Source organism: Rhinolophus ferrumequinum, chromosome 26 (assembly GCF_004115265.2).
Source record: "Rhinolophus ferrumequinum isolate MPI-CBG mRhiFer1 chromosome 26, mRhiFer1_v1.p, whole genome shotgun sequence".
Lineage (NCBI taxonomy): Eukaryota > Metazoa > Chordata > Mammalia > Chiroptera > Rhinolophidae > Rhinolophus > Rhinolophus ferrumequinum.
The window spans coordinates 16,949,222-16,968,339 of NC_046309.1; the positions used below are offsets into that span (position 1 = coordinate 16,949,222).

General features: G+C 36.1%; 1 protein-coding gene across 8 annotated transcripts in view; it reads right to left on the reverse strand.

The window, feature by feature from the left end:
• The window catches only part of AHCYL2 (adenosylhomocysteinase like 2), a 137,745-nt gene that overhangs the window by 63,323 nt on the left and 55,304 nt on the right, over positions 1-19,118 (reverse strand). The window contains exon 1 of one of the 8 annotated variants that reach the window (XM_033098750.1): positions 136-149. The exons of the other annotated variants lie outside the window; for them this stretch is intronic. The gene's annotated coding sequence lies outside the window, so the exon portion shown is untranslated. Of the gene's footprint in view, positions 1-135; positions 150-19,118 lie in introns of those variants that run through there. 8 annotated transcript variants of the gene reach the window in all.

Consider the following 19,118-nt stretch of genomic DNA (forward strand, 5'->3'; position numbering starts at 1 on the left):
CCTAACTCTGAAGGCTGCCGGTTTGATTCCCACATGGGCCAGTGGGCTCTCAACCACAAGGTTGCCAGTTCGATTCGTCGAGTCCCGCAAGGGATGGTGGGCAGAGCCCCCTGCAACTAAGATTGAACATGGCACCTTGAGCTGAGCTGCCACTGAGCTCCCAGATGGCTCAGTTGGTTGGAGCGCATCCTCTCAACCACAAGGTTGCCAGTTCGATTCCTCGACTCCCGCAAGGGATGATGGGCAGCGCCCCCTGCAACTAAAATTGAACACGGCACCTTGAGCTGAGCTGCCGCTAAGCTCCCGGATGTCTTAGTTGGTTGTAGCATGTCCTCTCAACCACAAGGTTGCCGGTTCGACTCCTGCAAGGGATGGTGGGCTGTGCCCCCTGCAACTAGAAATGGCAACTGGACCTGGAGCTGAGCTGTGCCCTCCACAACTAAGACTGAAACGACAACAACTTGAAGCTGAACGGCACCCTCCACAACTAGGATTGAAAGGAGAACTTGACTTGGAAAAAAGGCCTGGAAGTACACACTGTTCCCCAATAAAGTCCTGTTCCCCTTCCCCAATAAAATCTTTAAAAAAAAAAAAAAAAAGTATGTTTATAATAATCCTAAAACGTTATTTGTCTTTTTCACTTTACATTCTCTCAGGAGTGTAGAGTGGAGTATTCCAGAGGCTGTGTGGTATGATGATGTCATCACTGTGCTGGCGAATGGAATGTATGCGTCTGTATATTTGTGCTAAAATTTTGCAAGGAGATTGGCTTAGGTATAAATAGAGATGTTTTCAGTGCATTATTTCTACTATGCTCCTACTGTTTATTTTCAGTTATACCTGCTATAATCTCTGTAACTTCACTATGACCCAATAAATTGTCATGTTTAAATCCCAAACATTTCCTTGTGCCTATGTGGAAATACAAATAATAAGTACACATGGTTAACTTGTTTAAAAATAATATTCAAAAAAATATTTTCAACTTTTCTAACTTTAAGTTTTTTATTTCTGTTACTATTTTAGAATTTAATAATATTCTAAAATAAAGAAAATTTATAATATATTTTATATTAAGGATGAATTGTTTGCTTTTAGAAAGATTAGAAGACTCATCTTTTTCAACCTATAGCTGTACAATCTATAGCTAAAGATACTGAAAAAGATGAAACTAACATGACCAGAGTTCTCTGACTCGTGGAAGAGAAGAATCTATCCCAAATAATTTGAGAAAATTTGTAAAGATAAAATGAAAATATAATGAAATCTGTATTTCCCTCAGATTTGTAGTTGATGATAATTGACCTTATTTTGTCTTACGAAACAGAATATTTTTGAATAGTATTATGGTGCCAGTTAAGTTACTAAATCATTTATAAAGGAGTTGAATATTTTCAAAAGAAACAAGATGAGCTCCTTAAAATGTGTCACACAACTTGAAGACTAACTTAACACAAAGATGAAGTGACCCCCAAATCACCACTTAAATGACAGTCATCCTGAATTCTTCAGGAAAACCACAGATGAAAAACTAAATAGAACAGAAAGGTACACTTTTAGGATTAGAGGTACAGTCTACTTAGGAGTTACAAATGTAGTTGAAATAATTAGTAGACAGTAAAGGGGCCTGTTGTTCTTCTAAAAATAATAAGGATCTCCTTTAGTTCTGATTCAGATAGGTAACTGACACGGAGAGAGAAAAAAATCCACGTGACCCTTCTGTGTCGGAATCCCCAAGCTACAAAGAAACAAACAATGCAATCAATGCAATCGGAAAGCCCAGAGATCTAATAATGCTTGAGACCTGATTCTGAGCTGCTATGCTTTTCTTTCTTTTTTTCCTTTACCGTCAAGAAGACAATAGAGGGACTGAGCATTCAGAAAGAGATTATTGCTATGGAATTTATACAACAAAGTAATCTTGGAAGAGAACTGGCTCTTAATTCTGATGATCAACAACTTGACTAACCTCCTTATCTACTAGTTTCACACCTCCATGTGGAATCCAGGAAACCCAGTCTCTTAACAGAAAGTGTACTCTGACCCATTTCTCCAGGGAGGCCCTTCAACTCCAGAAACTGATTTTTTTCTACTCTCACTAACCAAGTACAACAGAAGGCCAATTCCTGAAAGTAGTCACCAAAAGTATCAAGGATATTCTTGATGGTGGGATAATAAAATAAGTTAGCTCTCAAAAGAGTCATTTGAAGGTCATCATTGTGTTACCAAGCACATGGCAAAAAGAGAGCATAACATTTTTTCCAGATGCAGCCTAGCTTTGGGAGGACTAGATTCTCTTCAATCAATAGTATTTGGGAAATCTCTGAACTGACTACTGTTTAGAATTCCTAAATCGTCTATTATGGTGACTAACATATCCTTCCCTTACTGCTTACGATGAAGTTTGCTTCAAACTTATTACTTACTGAGAGAGTGTAATGAAGAAATGAACAGCACAGATACCCAAGAGGAAAGTCTAGGGAGGTGTGCTTTGTTTATAAAACCCGGTGTATCAAATTAAAACATGGGCAGATAAGAGTGTCACTAGATTCAAAAACGTCAGCTCATGAGCTCACTCTTGTGAAGAAAGGGAGGGAAAGCAGAAGAGCTACAGCTGAACATAAATAAATACGGAATGTATGTATAATGCAAACTAAATCTAGCAATTACCATTCTAAGGTAACCTGAAGGAATGATCAAGAACACAATCAAGATTTTGAGTGGGAAGAGCTGAGGTATAAAAGTGACACGCAATCCAAGGAGTTCATCCTTCGGGTCTCAGCTCAAATGTCACCTCTCCAAGGCCTTTCCCCGATCATCCTATCTGGCTCTGCCCCCAATACTCTGAACCTGTTGCCTCACTTTATTTTCTTCAATTACTTACCACTATCTGAAATTAGTTATTTTTTCCGAATATTTTCGATCCAGGGTTGGTTAAATCCACAGATATGGAACCTGTGGATACGGAGGGTCAACTGTATGTACATGAATCATTTAATCCTCCGGACAAGCCTATAAGATCTGGAGTTTACTTTTTTATTTGTTTTTAACTAGGTAATAAAGGTTTGTGGCACCAAGTTCAAGAAACATAGAGTATATTGTAAAAAGTTAAGTCTCTCTTTCTAACCCTTTTCCTTCAATGCCTGATTATCCTCTCTAGAGAGAAATTCTCCCACTGTGCATTCTTCTAGAGATTTCTTTTCCATAAAAGTACACACACACACACACACACACACACACACACACGTGTGGTTATTCTTTGTTTCTTTTTCTACACAAATAGCATATCATACATAGTTATACACCTTCCCCTCCCAACATTACCCTTGAAGATTGTTCCATATCAGTATGTATAGGACTCCTCATTCTTTTTAACTTCTGCACATTATTCTATTTTATAGATGTACCAATATTTATTTCACCATTCCCCTGCCAATGGACATTTAGATTGTTTCCTATCTTATGTTATTTGTAAATCACCAGGATAATGCTGTAATGAATATTCTTCTATATATGATATTTCACATGTTTGAGGACATCTATAGTATAAATGTCCAGAAGTATTGGTCTCTTTTTTGGAAAAAATGACTTTTGCCAATTCCACCCCCCCAAAAAAAAATTAAAAATCTTCATGCAATAAGAAATGAAGGGAGAGTATCCACCAGCCAGAAGCTAGCCAATTATAGCATTACAGGCTCTTTTGTATACATGGGTATAACCCAATACCTTTCTCATCTTTTCAGAAGTTGTTTGGAACCCAAGGAGGAGGGAGGCCCTACTTGGGTGTAAAAGTAAACAAGGTAAAAAATACAACTGAAGGGAGATTCAAATAGTCCTTACTTAGCTTAGTGAAATACAGTGCTTTTAATTATTGGAGTTGGGTGTTTCCTTCATAATTTCTCTCCCCCCCCCCACACACACAGTATAAAAATCCAGACATTTATATTTATACATTATTAGGCTATAATGATATCTTTCCAAGGATTGTAATTGTTCACTATCACTGTAAAAACCTTGACAGAGGTGGTGAAGGGGAGGAAGGGAAGCAAAACCCTCCCATTCAGCAACAGCAAACAACTGAAAACAAAGACCTACAAATCCTAGACTATTAGCTCAGTAATTTCAAGTTTAGACCGGTAGCTCTGAGTTGTTTGCCCTATCTCCATGCAGTTTCTTATTATAGCTGGGTGTTTTTTTTAATGGACTTTATTTTTCAGAGGAATTTCACAGTAAAATTGAGCGGCAACTACAGACAGTTCTCAGATCCCCTGCCCCCTAATACACACAGCCTCCCCCACTATCAGCACCCTGCACCAGAGAGGTCCATTTGTTACAATGGATGAACCTACACGGACATGTTATGATCACCCTAAGTCTATAGTTTACATTAGGGTTCACTCTTGGGGCTGTGCGTTCTATGGATTTGGCAAATGTATAAAGACATGTATCCACCACCATTATACTACCACACTGGATAATTTCACTGCCCTAAAAATCCTCTGCTCTCTGCCTGTTCATCTCTTCTAAACCCGCCACCCCATCCCTGGCAAACACTGATCTTTTTTTTTTCCCCACTGTCTCCCTGGCTTTGCCTTTTACAGAAAGTCATAGCGCTGGAATGATATAGTATGTAGCCTTTTCAGATTGGCTTGTTTTACTTAGTATAATAATATGGATTTAAGTTCTTCCATGCCTTATCATGACTTGATAGCTCATTTCTTCTTAGTGCTGAATGATATTCCATTGTCTAGATGTACTATAGTTTATTTATCCATTCACTTACTGAAGGACATCTTGGGTGCTTCCAAGTTTTGACAATTATGAGTAAAGCTGTTATAAACATCTGTGTGTAGATATAAATTTTCAACTCATTTGGATAAATAACAACAAGCACAATTGCTGGATTGTATGGCAAGAGTATGTTTAGCTTTTTAATAAACTGCCAAACTGTCTTCCAAAGTGGCCGTCCCATGTTGCATTCCCGCCAGCAATGAATGAGAGTTCCTGTTGCTCCACATTCTTACCAGCATTTGGTGTTGTCGGTGTTCTGGATTTTGGCCATTCTAATAGGTGTGTGGTGGTGTCTCATTGTTTTAATTTGCATCTCCCTGATGACATACGATGTGGAACATCTTTTTAAATGCTAATTTGCCATCTGTATATCTTCTTTGGTGAGGTGTCTGTTAAAGTCTTTTGCACATTTTCTAATTGGGTTGTTTTCTTATTGTTGAATTTTTAAAGTTCTTTTGAAAGCATATTTTGAATAACAGTCCTTTATCAGATGTATCTTTTGCAAATATTTTCTCCCAGCCTGTCGCTTTTCTTCTCATTCTCTTGATACAGCTATTTTGAACAGATGAGAAAATTGGGGCTCCTAAGTTTACCTGTTCAAGGCATACAGTAGGAAGTGGCAAAGCCAGGACTTAAACTCTGCTCTTACCACCATTCCATGTTGTATTGTCTAGGGCTTATTTGGAAAAGGAGGCAGAATACTGAAGGAAAAAACAGAACACCAACAACCACCACAACCACTCTGGTCCTGAAAAAGGAAACCACACATCCTCCCCTTCTCTTATCCCATACATTCCCTCTGATAATCTCTTCGTCCACCACCTCTCAGTTATCATCAGTGTGCTGATAACTCCGACATGTCTATGTATAGCTCAGGTCTCTCAGATCTCTACATCCAAATGCCTATTGGACACCTCCACTTATACACCCCATGGATTCCTCAAACATAGCCTCTCCAAAACTGAACTCATCATATTACCCGCGGACATCCTCCTCCTCCTGAAACGGACTTCCATTTCAGAAACCTCAAAGTTGCCCCACGACCAGTTCCTCCTATCCTATCACTTCATTTGGAGAAGTAGCCCCAACTCACAAAATTCTGTGTCCTTTGTCCATTGGCCCATCATTTTATCACAGTTCATCAACCCCTTCACTTCCCCCCTTTTCTAGCCTAGATTTCCTGGTCCATCTTGAAAATGACTCTCATTAATATCTTCACACATTCTCTCTCTTCCTTCATCATTTCTGCTAGGTAAAACCTCAATTCTAATGACCCCTACCAATCTAGCTTGTCCATGTTGGGATCCAAGCAGCTAAATTTTGCAAGAGAAAAACCACGTGAGCAAGCTGACTGCTTTTACTTTAAATTCACCTTCTCAAACTTCAAAAGAGCACCAACAATGCCTCAGTCATCTTATGGAGTTCCTTTGTCTCCTTCAGGAAAAATGTTTCGTGCTTGTCCCCTCAAACTTCTTCTATCCTGTCAGTTGACAGCCTTACCTTATAGAGAAAAACGAGAATCTAAGAAAACAGGAAAATAGCTGATATAAATTCTCACATTCCAAGCACCAGACCTACCTCATTTGCCCCAGCTTCGCCTCCTTCCCTTTCACTGAAGTAAGGGTCTCACCTTGTACTCTGGAGTCCATTCCCACTCAAGTTCTTCAAGACTTGACTAGTCCTTTCCTCATGATCTGGCCCTTATTTATGTCCAACCTCATCTCCCACCATTTCCCATTTTGCTCACAATACTCCACTAAAAACCAATCATCTTTTCCAATCTAGGGCTTTAGTACATGCTGTGTATGCCTTCTTTCCTGCACAACTTGCAATGTTTTGGTAAAGTCATTTGTTTATTTTGTCTGTTTCTCCTGTGCAGCTGACTGCCCACCACTACCACAATGGCCTTATGCAACCACTGATTGCTTTCTGTCACTATAAATACATTTACCTTTAATAGAATGTCATATAAACAGAATCGTAAAATATATACTCTTTTGTGTCTAGCTTCTTTCACTTAGCATACTTTTTAGATTCATCCATATTGTTGTGTGTAGTTCACTCTTCTTTATTGCTAAGTAGTATTCCTCTACAAGGATGTAACATAATTTATTTGGTGACGGATATTTGGTGTTTTTTCCAGTTTGGGCTATCTTTGTGTGAACATAGGATTTTGTTTTGTTGGGTAAAAATATAGGCAGAGTAAATTGTTGAGCTATTTGGTAAGCATATATTAAATTTATAACAAACTGGAAAACTGTTACCCACCAGTAATGTATGAATATTCCAATTAATTCATATCCATAACAATACTGGGTATTGTCAGTCTTTTAAATTTTAGCCATTCTAATGGGTGTGCAGTATCTCATTGTGGTTTTAATTTGCATTTCCTTAATGACTCAAGATGTTGACAACTCATGTGCTTATCAGCATTCACATAGCATCTATCTCAATAGATGGTCATGTCTCTTCAAATCATTTATCCATTTAAAAAATTGGATCGTGTATCTTATTACTGAGTTGTAAGAGTTCTTTATGTATTCTATATACTAGCCCTTTGTCTGGTATATGTATTGTTAATATTTTCTTCCATTCTGTGGCTTATCTTTTTACTTCCTCAACTGTGTCTTGAAAAGAATTTTGGAGAAGTCTATCAAAATTTTTTCTTTTAGGATTCTTGTTTTGTGTGTAGTAGGAAATTTTTGCTTACCCCAAGATGGTAAAGATTTTCTCCTTTGTTTTCTTCCAGAGTCTGTGATCCATTTTGAGTTAATTGTTATACAACATGGACTTAGATAAAGGCACAAGTTCACTTTTCTTCCAAATGGATATCTAATTATTCCAGAATCATTTGTTAAAAAGAATATCCTTTCCCCCACTGAATTACTTTGGCTCCTTTGTCAAAACTCAATTCATTTTATACACGTAGATCTATTTCTGGACTTTCTATTTTGTTCCATTGTCCTATATATGCCTATCCTTTTCCCTTTAAGGTCAGTGAGCAAATGGTACTAACTGGGGTCTAAAAAATTCCAAATTCTTTCCCAGTTCTCCAAGGCCGCCTTCTCTTTTTCTTCTTTAAGCATTTAGCACAAAATAGTTTTCAAAGTCAAAATTGCTATCACAGAAGGTACTACAATTGTCTATATGTGCCAAACAGGATGATCTCAGGATGAAGATTTTATTCATACTACAATACAGGACAGATAAGAAAAATACGAAAGTTTTCATTCTAAATTCACTATAAACAGTCCACCTAACACAAACAATATCCTAGCGCCCTCTAGTGGGAAGAAACTGTAGGGATATGCCAAACAGACAGAGGTGGGCTAATAAAACATTCAGAGGAACACTGAATACCCACAAATGTGATTAATATTTTCATTTACTCTCCTCACTGTTTTTAAAACAAAATTGTTTTTTAAATAAAAAGGAAAATGTTTTAATATTTTAAGCTATTTTAATCCAATGTGAATGCAGTGAAATAGAAAATTGGTTAAAAAACCAAAACAGGTATTTGGAATTTGTATTCCCACAGTATACTTCCCTATACAAAGGACATGGGGACCAGACGTCAGAGAAAAAGAGAAAGGATTTTATATAATTGATTGAGCAAGAATGTAAATGAAATGGTTTAAGATATGTAGTTTAAAATACACTGTCAAGATACATATATGTATATTTTAATATATACTTGTATATGACGCCATACATAATAATGTATACATAATAATGTATAGTATTAGCCATACACACAACATATTTTCTGGAATGGAGCACAAGAAGCTGTCAGCAAGAGTGATTATCTGTGGGGACTAAGAGTGAATAGGAGGAAAAGGAAGATTTATATATCTGTATATTTTAAATATACGTAATAAATGCTCTTTTAAAAATGTAGGTCAATCATTTTGAAACAGTGAAACTGAATTTTATATACTTACACATGAACCCCCAAATAGGTGGGAAGTGAATAATACACAGTTCAGAACAGTTTGTTCCAAGAGTTGATTATAATTAACTCTTGTTAGGTCTCACCGGGTACATAGCTACGTTGACCACCAGCATTCTCAAACACACAAAAGGTAAAAAAGAACAAATTAAAAGCAATTTTCAATATCAACTTTGCTCAACAATTTAATCCTTTAAATATTTCCACATTCTCACAAAGCTTCTAGAATCTGAAGGTAGAAATCCAAAATGTCTGCTCTCTGCATAACTCATTCTTAAGCTGGCTCTTGTGCTATTAGCTCTACAGTCATTTTTCCAAGGGGTATATCACAATTTTCCAATAAGTCTAGAAGCACTTCCTGCTGAGTCTCAGTCTTTTGCTAATTCTACCTATACCTCCATCTTTAAGGAGTCCCAGCCTCCCCTTAGCCAATGAGCCTTCTTATTAGAAGACAGATTATGGAAACTTCCCTCACATTTTAACCAAAATTTCTTGGTATATCCACCTCCCTTTTCCTTCTTCTTTCCTACTGGAAAGTAAGAGGTCTCTCTCATCGCCTTTCAAACTACCTCCTTATCTTTACTTTTGTGTTATTATTTAAAAAATTTTTTAAATTTCACTATTATTAGTCTAGTCATTTAGGTTGAAAACTTGAGCCATTATTACTCTTCCTCTCCTTCCAAAAGTGTTTACTGTTTCTTTTTGATATTACCTTTGAGTTAACTCACAGGGAGGAGGAGTCTAAACGGATTCTCAATTGCTGCCACTCTGCTACCAGTTGACAAGGTGCATGACGCACGAGCTAACAAGGTCCAGAACACCTAGAAGGCCCTCCCTGTACTTCTGCAATTCCTCTAAAATGCCTTTTCTGTCTCCTTGCTACATACTCTTTCTATTTACTTTCTATTAGCTTTCCATACTTTTCTTCTAATGCCAACATGTATGCTGCTTCTCATCTCAAGCTTTACCTTGGAGGTGATCCTGTCTTCTAGATTTCTGTTGTAATTATTGCCTATACCACTTAACTGGCTGACAGCCCAGGCTCCTTTCGATGGACATTCTTCCCTTGAAGCACTTGCTAAACCTTCTCAACTGTTGGTAAATTCCCAAGATTATAGGCAGATTTTAAATTTCTTATTTCCACTAATTTACCCAAAATATGTTTTATATGATAATCATGAGTCAATCATGTCAATCCCACCCTGGAAATTCATAGAATTCTACAAGAGCACTTTGGGACAATAGTCACTTTTACTGCTAACAATGCCTTCACGTACTCAGTCCTCCATTTCCCTCCTCACCAGCCCCATCACTTCCCCCCCCACCACCGCCATCACTGCTGCCATAACCCACGCCCCATCTTTTCTATTATCTGTTCTCTTTCTCTCTCTCTGGTAAGTGGTACCAAAGAACTATATGCTATGCTTTTAGTTAATTCTATCTATAGGGGTAACTTGTAAAAGTACCTTGTATTTCCAACAGTGTGAAGTACTAAATACATTGAATTAGCCTCCCACTGTGAACAATTCAATATATAGTATAAACACTTATTTAGATCTATTACTTGGTTGCCCAAAAGTTATGTACTGACAGGAACAAAAGAAGGAAAAACTCCAAGTAAAAACCATCCAGCTGAGTCTTCCCATAATCCTGACCCACAAAACTATAAGCAAATTAAAATGATTATTTTAAATCTCTAAATTCTGGCAGTAATTTGTATGTAACGATACTAACTGTAAGAGGTATTACACAGTAGTGGTCCAGCTCTCCTCTTTATACTTTTTGAAATCAATATGGAATCTTAAAGTTATCTGTTTCACTTTTTCCCCCCTACATTTTTGTCCTTGGTTTAGAATTTCAGGGAGATTTTTAAAATTCCAAACCACTCATTTCATAGGTGTGGAAACTTAGGCCCAGAGAAGTGAAATCACCGAACAAATCAGACCAAATAAGTAACAGAATATAGATCAAAACCCACAATAACGTTTCACCTTATGCATCTTGATTCTCAGTGTAGTGCTTTTTTTCCCCTAACCCAAACTACTTTGTATCTCCTCCTTCCTTTCTTTATTGCACTCTTTTTCCTTGGGGTGGAAGGGCAGCCAGAATAATATCAATCATTAACCCTTTTATGCTTCCCTTTATTTTGCCCCGACTTATGGGTTCCAGGATTTAAAGAGCAGTTCCCAATCCTGCTTGTTTCTACACTTGCTGAGCCTCTAGCAATGAAAGTAAGGTGCCAGCCTCTGGGGCAGTTGATAAATGTACACGGATCATCACCAGTAGAATACAAATTTGTTGCTAAGTATACCTTGGCAAGGTGTGTGTGGGGGGCAATGGCAGTAGAAGGGCATTATCTGAGTAATAAGACTTACAGAACTGCCAGAAAGGAAGACAGCAGGAATCCCATGCTGACCCAGCCTGAAAACTGCTATGCTTTGGCAACTGTGATAATGCAAAGGTCATCTGCAAGTCTAACCATTCCCTGACAAAGGTCTAACCAGTGATGGAAGCGGGTGTGTTGGAATGGGTCAGGAAGGAACCAATAAAAGAAAATTAAAAGACAAAAAATAAACCAAATGGCACCAGAGAAACAGGTGGTAATAGAGAAAGAAAAACAAAGTAGAGGGAGTTTGCATGAAGGTAGCATAACTATGAAGTTGTGCAGACATCTTCCCACAGCCCACATTAGAACTACAGCTGGATCTGTAGTTTTTCATTTATATGCAACTGGTTTCTTCTATGTATTAACTTCTGTAGCTTGGCCTCCAAGTAAGGTTGCTAATAAAAGGAGCTTAAAGTTTCTAAAATTCCAGCTTAAAACTATTTGGAACCACTCTAATGTCCATCAACAGGGCTTTGATTACACAAACCGAAGTACATTCAAACAATGGAATATTATACATCTATAAAAAGAGCTTTTTTGTATTCACACAGAGGTTCATAATATATGATCTTTTTGTGTAAGAAAGGGGTAATAAGAATAAATATATGTATTACTCATATTTACATAAAGAAACAATAAGCAATGAAGACTAGGCCATGGAAAAAAAGGTTTTGGCTATTTACATGTAAGTTCATTATCAACCTTACTGCTCAGCAAGAGACTTAAGGTCATTATAACGGTACTTATTTAACTTTTGCTCTTTCCTAGCTTAGGGACGAACTGGACCATCTGGACGGAATGTCTAATTTAGCCTTATATGGATGGCACAATAGGGTCTGAAGATGGAGTCTATGATGCTGACTGATTTCCAAAGTCTCCTCAGATCAGAGATGATTTTTTTCTCCATATCTGGAATAGATGTGTAACTGCCACACTCACTTTTTCTCTTTCCACAATAATGTTTCACCGTATGTTTACCTCCACTAACCCCTAATCAATATTTACAATTTAAATAAACAGCTTACTGTCTGATTCCAAGTACTTACCTAGTTTCTGTGCCACATGCTTTAGGTTTCAGCTGTTATAACTGCCATCCAGTTATAAATATAAATGCTTGTAAATTACTGACCAGCTAGCTGTATCTAGTCTTTGCATAGGGCCTCCAATCCACATTTCGACACCTTGTAACTGCTTTTTTATGCCAATCCCCAAAGTAATACCCTTTATAACCAAAAATCATAAACCCTATGCCATGCTCTACAACGTTTCATTTTCCAGTCCTGAAAGACACCTTAAAATCTATTAACACCACCCCCAAAGAATGACAGTTACCAATATATAAACAAATAGAAAAAAAGTTTTTAGTCAACTACATCTCTTAGCTGCTGGAAAAAATGACTAAAGACCAACACAAGTAGCTATAGGTAACATATTCTAATCTCACACTTAAGAGACAGAGTGAGAATCAAGACTAGGAATGTAAACTCCATACTCTCTTCCCTCAATTTCTACCCTTTCTTATAGTCCTCCCCAATTACTAGTACCACTTCATCTAAGGAGGGAGGTTGCAGGGAGCAGCTGGTTTATTTAAGCTAGCTTTATTTGGTTTACATGGCAACAGAACCGTACAAAAAGTCAGGCACAAAAGAGAGCTATTAGTTTATGATTGGTTCAAATTCTTTTCACCCAGATAAAAGACCCTTAAATTAACAAAAAATAATTGGGAGAAAGGAGAGGTGAAAGAAGATTTTTCTAGTGAAAAAGCTAAAAGGGATGGGCCTTGAGAATTGCTAACTGTAAATTTCTAGGTATTGTGCTTCTGGTTTCTGAATCCTGTTGCTAGTGGCCATGGTCCCAGATCTAGGGAACAAAGTGAATAATGGTTCCAATGTTATTATTTAAAGATTTTTCATCTGTTCACATCTTCAGATCTCAGAATAACACTGCGTTTCAACCTTCTAGTTTTCATAAACTAGAGCCAAGAGGAAATTACAGGCAACGTCAAGAGTGGATACACCCAAACTCAGAAATACATCTCTCTTTAGAAACAGAGGAGAAGAGGGAATGATTATTTTTTTAATCTACTCCACCCCTCTGGTATGAAATGAGTATCTTTTTAAAAACTTTAATAATAAAAGTCATTTATTTTCACTATGAAAAAAAAAATAACAAAAGAAAAGACAAAAACCAACCATAATCCCAATACTCAACTATTATCATCGTTGACATTTTAGAATATATCCTTCTGGTGAATTTTTATATGCAAAAAATGAGATCGTGTTATCACCTTTTTCATGTAATATATTATTACATATTTCATGTCTATAAAATCATTAAATGCTATAATTGAGAGCATGGATTTTGAAGTCAGACAGACACAACTAGGTGCCAGCTCTTCCACTTACTGTGTGATTTTAGACAAGTTATTTCACATCTCTCGATGCCCGAGTTTCCTTGTGTATAAAATGGAAATGGAAAGTGCTTGTCTCATCGGCTTATTCTAACGATTAAATAAGACAACAGTAAAAAGACAGAACAAATATAGTAAATAGTAAGCACTTGACAACATAACATACACTGCATAAATTCTGTACTCCTACATTTTATTAAATGGCTAGTATTCCCCTGAATAAATGTATCCTAATTTATTTAAAAACCATAGAGTCAAAATAAAGTTGTTTCTAAATTCATAATATTATAAATAGCAATGCAACAAACACTAAATCTAAATCTTTACATTTTGTGATTTTTTTTCTTTAAACTAAGCTTCTACGAGTTCTAAGTCAAAAGGAATAACAGGTTCTCTATTACCAAAGTGCCTTCCAAAAAAGTTGTACCAATTTATATTCCCATCTGCATACCGAAAAATATTCATCTCCTCACCCTTTCATCCACATAGATTAAAAAACATTTAAAACTATGATGCATGTCTTCTTATAATCTATGTTTCAGAAAGATAAAATATAGGGTTCTGATAGAAAATTCCATCATTTCAGAACTGTTGGAAGTAAACATTTCCCTTGCTCCAGTTTTATCCCTATTTGGAGGTTAATTTTTATGTAGTCAAATGTGACACTCTTATGAATGCTGAGTTTTATGTCATATTTAGTAAATAATCGCTGAGGCTTCTTTCAGTACCTTTACAGTCTCATTTTTATTTACGTATGCTTAAAATATAGAAGTTATTCATTAATGTGTTTATTAAAAATTCAAATGATAAATATACAGAATGGAAAGTGAAATTTATCCTTCACTCTTTCCCAGAAGTGACTGCCATTATTAATTTAAATCTATCCTTCCAGACCTTTATCTATGAATTTACAAACAGACACATTTACACGTAGTTTTTTTAAATAAAAATATGGTCATACATCACCACACTATAAAAAGTGGTATGCTGACTTCCTTCTTCTTTCTTTTTAAAAAACTTACAAGAATATCCTGGAGACCTTTTCATGTCCAAATCTATAGGTCTATATTGTTTTTAAACACTGGATAGTGTGTTTAAAAGAATATATATGCTGAGTGAGGTAAGTCAGACAAAGACAAATACTGTTTGATATCACTTATATGTAGGATCTAAAAAAGCTGAACTCATCAAAACAGAAGAGTAAATGTGGTTACCAGGGCCTGGTGGTGGGGTGGAGGAATATAAGAAAGGTTGTTTAAGCGTATAAGCTTAAAACAAGTAGATAAATAAGATTTGGAGATCTAATGTACAGTATAGTGATTATAGACAACATTATTGTATTATAAATATCACGCTTGCTAAGAGACTAGATCTTATAATAATTAGTCTTACCATGAAAAATAAATGATAATTATGTGACCTAACAGAGGTCCTAGCTAATGCTACAATGAGAATCATTTTGCAATATATAAATGTACCAAATCAACATGTTATATACCTTAAACTTACATAACGTCATATGTCAAATATATTTCAATAAAAAAGCACATGTAATAAAGATGTTTATAAAAAGAGTTTATAATTTATTTAGAGCAAACAAATAAAAAGGTACTGTGAAATTATAATACATGCAGAAATAAAATGTATAGAAACAATAATACAAAGGATAGGAGGGGAGAAGTGGAAGTATACTTCTATAAGACTGACAAGCTATATGTGAAGTGTCGTAACATCACATGGACATAATTTCTGATAAGTTAAAGATGTAACTATAAATCCTAAAACAACCACTGAAAAAAGAGTTATAGCTAATAAGCCAGTGGGGAGATAAAACTGAATGATGAAAATACACTTAATTAATACAAAATAAACAGGAAAAGGGGAACAAAGGATAGATGGGAAAAACAGAAAACAAATAGCAAGATGGCAGATTTACACCCACCCATATGAATAATCACATCAAATATCAATGGTCTAAACACCCCAATTAAAAGGCAAAGTTCGTCAGATCTGATAAAAAAGCAAGACCCACCTACATGCTGTCTACAAGAAGTACACTTAAGTAAATATAAAGATACAAACATACCAAAAAATGAAAACTATGCTAGTACTAATCAAAAGAAAGCTGAAATGACTACATTTCATACACATCTTCAAGGTGATTTCAAATCTGATAATGTGATGATGAGACACCAAGTATTTACCAGCTTCCATCTTCTTTACTATATTTAGTTAATTTCTGAGGACTAAAGACCTCAGTCATTAAAAATTATATGCCCCATTTAATCAGGGTTTCGACATACTTTATTCAGGAAAAAATGTCAAATGCATTTTCCTCTAAATAATCTTTTTTTAATGATTTATTTTTTAAAAAGCGTGCATATTTTTTAAATTAAATATGATTTCTTTTTTTAAAAAAAGAAGTTGAAATGACTACACTAATATCAAGTATATTTCAGAGTAAAGAATATTTTATTTTTTTACTTTTTATTTTATTTTATTTTTATCAGTTTCAGGCAGAGTAAAGAATATTACCAAGAATAAAGGATGTCATTTCTTAATTATAAAGGGGTCAATTCATCAAGAGGACATAAATCCTAGGTGGTTCTGTATTTGATAAATGAGCTTCAAAATTCATGAAACAAACACTAGAACTGCAATGCGAAACAGACTAATCCATAATTCTAGCCAGAAACTTCAATGCCCCTCTCTTATTAATTTATAGAACAAATAGACAACACGACCAGAAGGATTATATTTCTATAATCCTTGAAAACTACTTTCAGCCAACTTGACCTAACTGACATTTATCAAACACTCAACCCATCAAGAGCAGAACATACACTCTTTTCAAGTGCACACAGAACATTTAACTAGATAAAACATATTTTGGGTCATAAAACACGTCTAAAAAATTTAAAAGAATTTGAGCGATACAAATTCCATTCTCTGACCACAATAAAATTAAAATGGAAAACAGTAATAGAAAGATGTCTAGAAAACCCCCCAAATATTTGGAAAAGTAATAGAGAAGACCAATGAAACCAAAAGCTGGTTCCAGAAAATGAATACAATAGATAACCCTTTAGTCAGACTGATGAGGAAAAAGAAGAGAGAATATCCAAGTTAACAATATGAGGAATGAGAGAGGTGACATCATTAGAATTCTACAGATATTAAAAGGAAAATTAAAAAATACTATGAAGAACTTTTTCTAATAAATTCAACAAATTTCTTGAAAGACACATAGCTCATTCAAGAAGAAACAAATCTGAGTAACCCTTTATTTATTAGAGAAATTAAATTTGTGGTTAAAAACCACATAAAAAACCCAGGCCTAAATGGCTTAACTGGTAAATTCCACCAAACATTTAAAGAATAAATAATACAAATTTTACACAAGTTCTACAAAGGCATAGTAAAAGAAGAAAACTATGGACTAATGTTTCTCACTAACACAGATCAAAAAATTCTTCACAAATTTTTAGAAAATCAATTCTAACAATATACAGAGTGTCAAAAAATGTATACGCATTTTAAGAAAGGAAAACTGTATTAAAATTGCAATACTCAATATATACCAATAACAAAAGATGAAGACAAGTCATGTGTATACATTTTTTGGCACCCTTAGTATAAAAAGAATAATGCATCACAATCAATGGGGTTTATCCCCTAATGGAAAGTTGGTTTGGAATATGAAAATTGTCAATGTAATTTACCATATTAATAAAGTAAAAAAGAAAAATCATATGATCATATCAAAAAATGCAGAAATAGTATTATATACAAATTTTTCTATGTACATACGCTTTCATTTTTGGGGGGTGGGTTTCTAGGAGGGCAATAGGTGGAGGGTAATTCTGCCTCATATAAGGTCACCCTAACAGACAACTTTTGTTGAGGACTCTACATCTGCCTGGTTGAGATTTTCTCCGCTGCGCTGTGGTCTGAAGCTCTTCCTACCCAGTCCTTCCTTCCCTGTCTTCCTTCATAGGCGTTAGACTTGGATCATATTCTGAAAGCTTTCCCTGCCTTCCCTTTATAGTTCACAGGTGCTTCTCCCAATAAATCTTGCACCTCTAAGCTTGTCTTGACATCTGCCTCTTGGGGGATCCACACCGACCTGGGGAACATCAAATCATTTAGTTAATTGTGAAAGAATCAGCCAGCTGTTTAAGTGGGACCTGACTCCACATTCTTCATACCCAACATTATGTGTCAAGCTGCAGCATGGATGGCTTCTCTAGACAAGCATCTGGAAGACATGGAACTCACACATGAGGGGAGAGATATAAAATTTTTAAATCTCAGTATACTATAGGCTCTTTTAGCTATTTCACTTACCCGCTCAAACATATTTCCCTGAGGAAACAGAGCTAACTCTAAGTAATCACCATATTTTTCCTTGTCCTGTTTTGAACTGAGAAATAACTCAGAGATCTGGCAATGGCACCACTGTCGGGCATTTACCATGTCCTGCAGAACAAATATGTTATTAATATCAGCCCAGGCTCTTCATCCCTAGCACCAAGGGATGCACCAAGATCTCAGCCCAAGAATAGACGTTATGCCATCTCGTAACGGGCAGCATTCCTTTAAGTAGCACTTTACCTATATTTTTTAAGTTTACATTTGGCTTATTTCTACCATCCTGTTCCAAAGGGAAAGTCTTATGAAATTTGCCAAAGTTTCTAAATTATTGAAGCAAACTGAGAATGCATGTAAAGCCTATAATGACCAGTGGTTTTATAAATATTTTAGAACCTCAAGAATCATGTTGCCTTGTTGCGTGCAGTGCTCAATATATTTATTGTGTGTGGCTAAACCATACTAAACCAATCCTCCATAACCTGCCTTCCAGGACAAAAACTCTCTTTAGTAAGACCAGAAGATTCCTCAGCAAAATTTCAAGGGAAAGAGCTTCTGAAATCTGACAATTTGGCCTTACAGCTTCACACTATAAAAGTTCTGAGAGATAAAGGTGACACCATTACACCCCAAAATTGTATCAGGACATTCCTCTTAGAGAGGCATAAATTTGCCTGCCCTTAGTTTCACCTTCTTACAAAGTTCCCTCGTCCAGGCTAAATAATTCCTCTCTTGCTCTAATGTTAACACCATTCACATATTTGGGAGTTTCTCTCTCTCTCTCTCTTTCTCTGTCTCTCTCTCTCTCCCTCCTTCCCTCCCTCTCTCCCTTTCTCTCTCTCTCATTATAGTTGCCAGAATTCAGTCAAACCTGCATGCTTAAAATCTTTAACTCATCTCCATAAATTCATCTGTTTATCCCTTTCAGCACTACAGTTGCTCTCAAGCTCACCACCTCCTGTTTCTATCATGCTGACACTGTGCTAAATGTAATACTCCCAGTGGGCTCGTGCCAACTCCCTATGCTATGGCACAATTCTTCTTTGTTCGCCGCCTAGAATAGCACTGGCTTTCCTTTGACTGCCAGATCACATTTCAAGCCCAAACCAAGTTTGTTATCTGCCATTACTGTCAAGTCTCACTTGCCCTCTGGGGTTTCATTTTTTTTTTTCCTGTCAGATCTCTTGTATCTCCCCTTCAGCCTCTGAAAC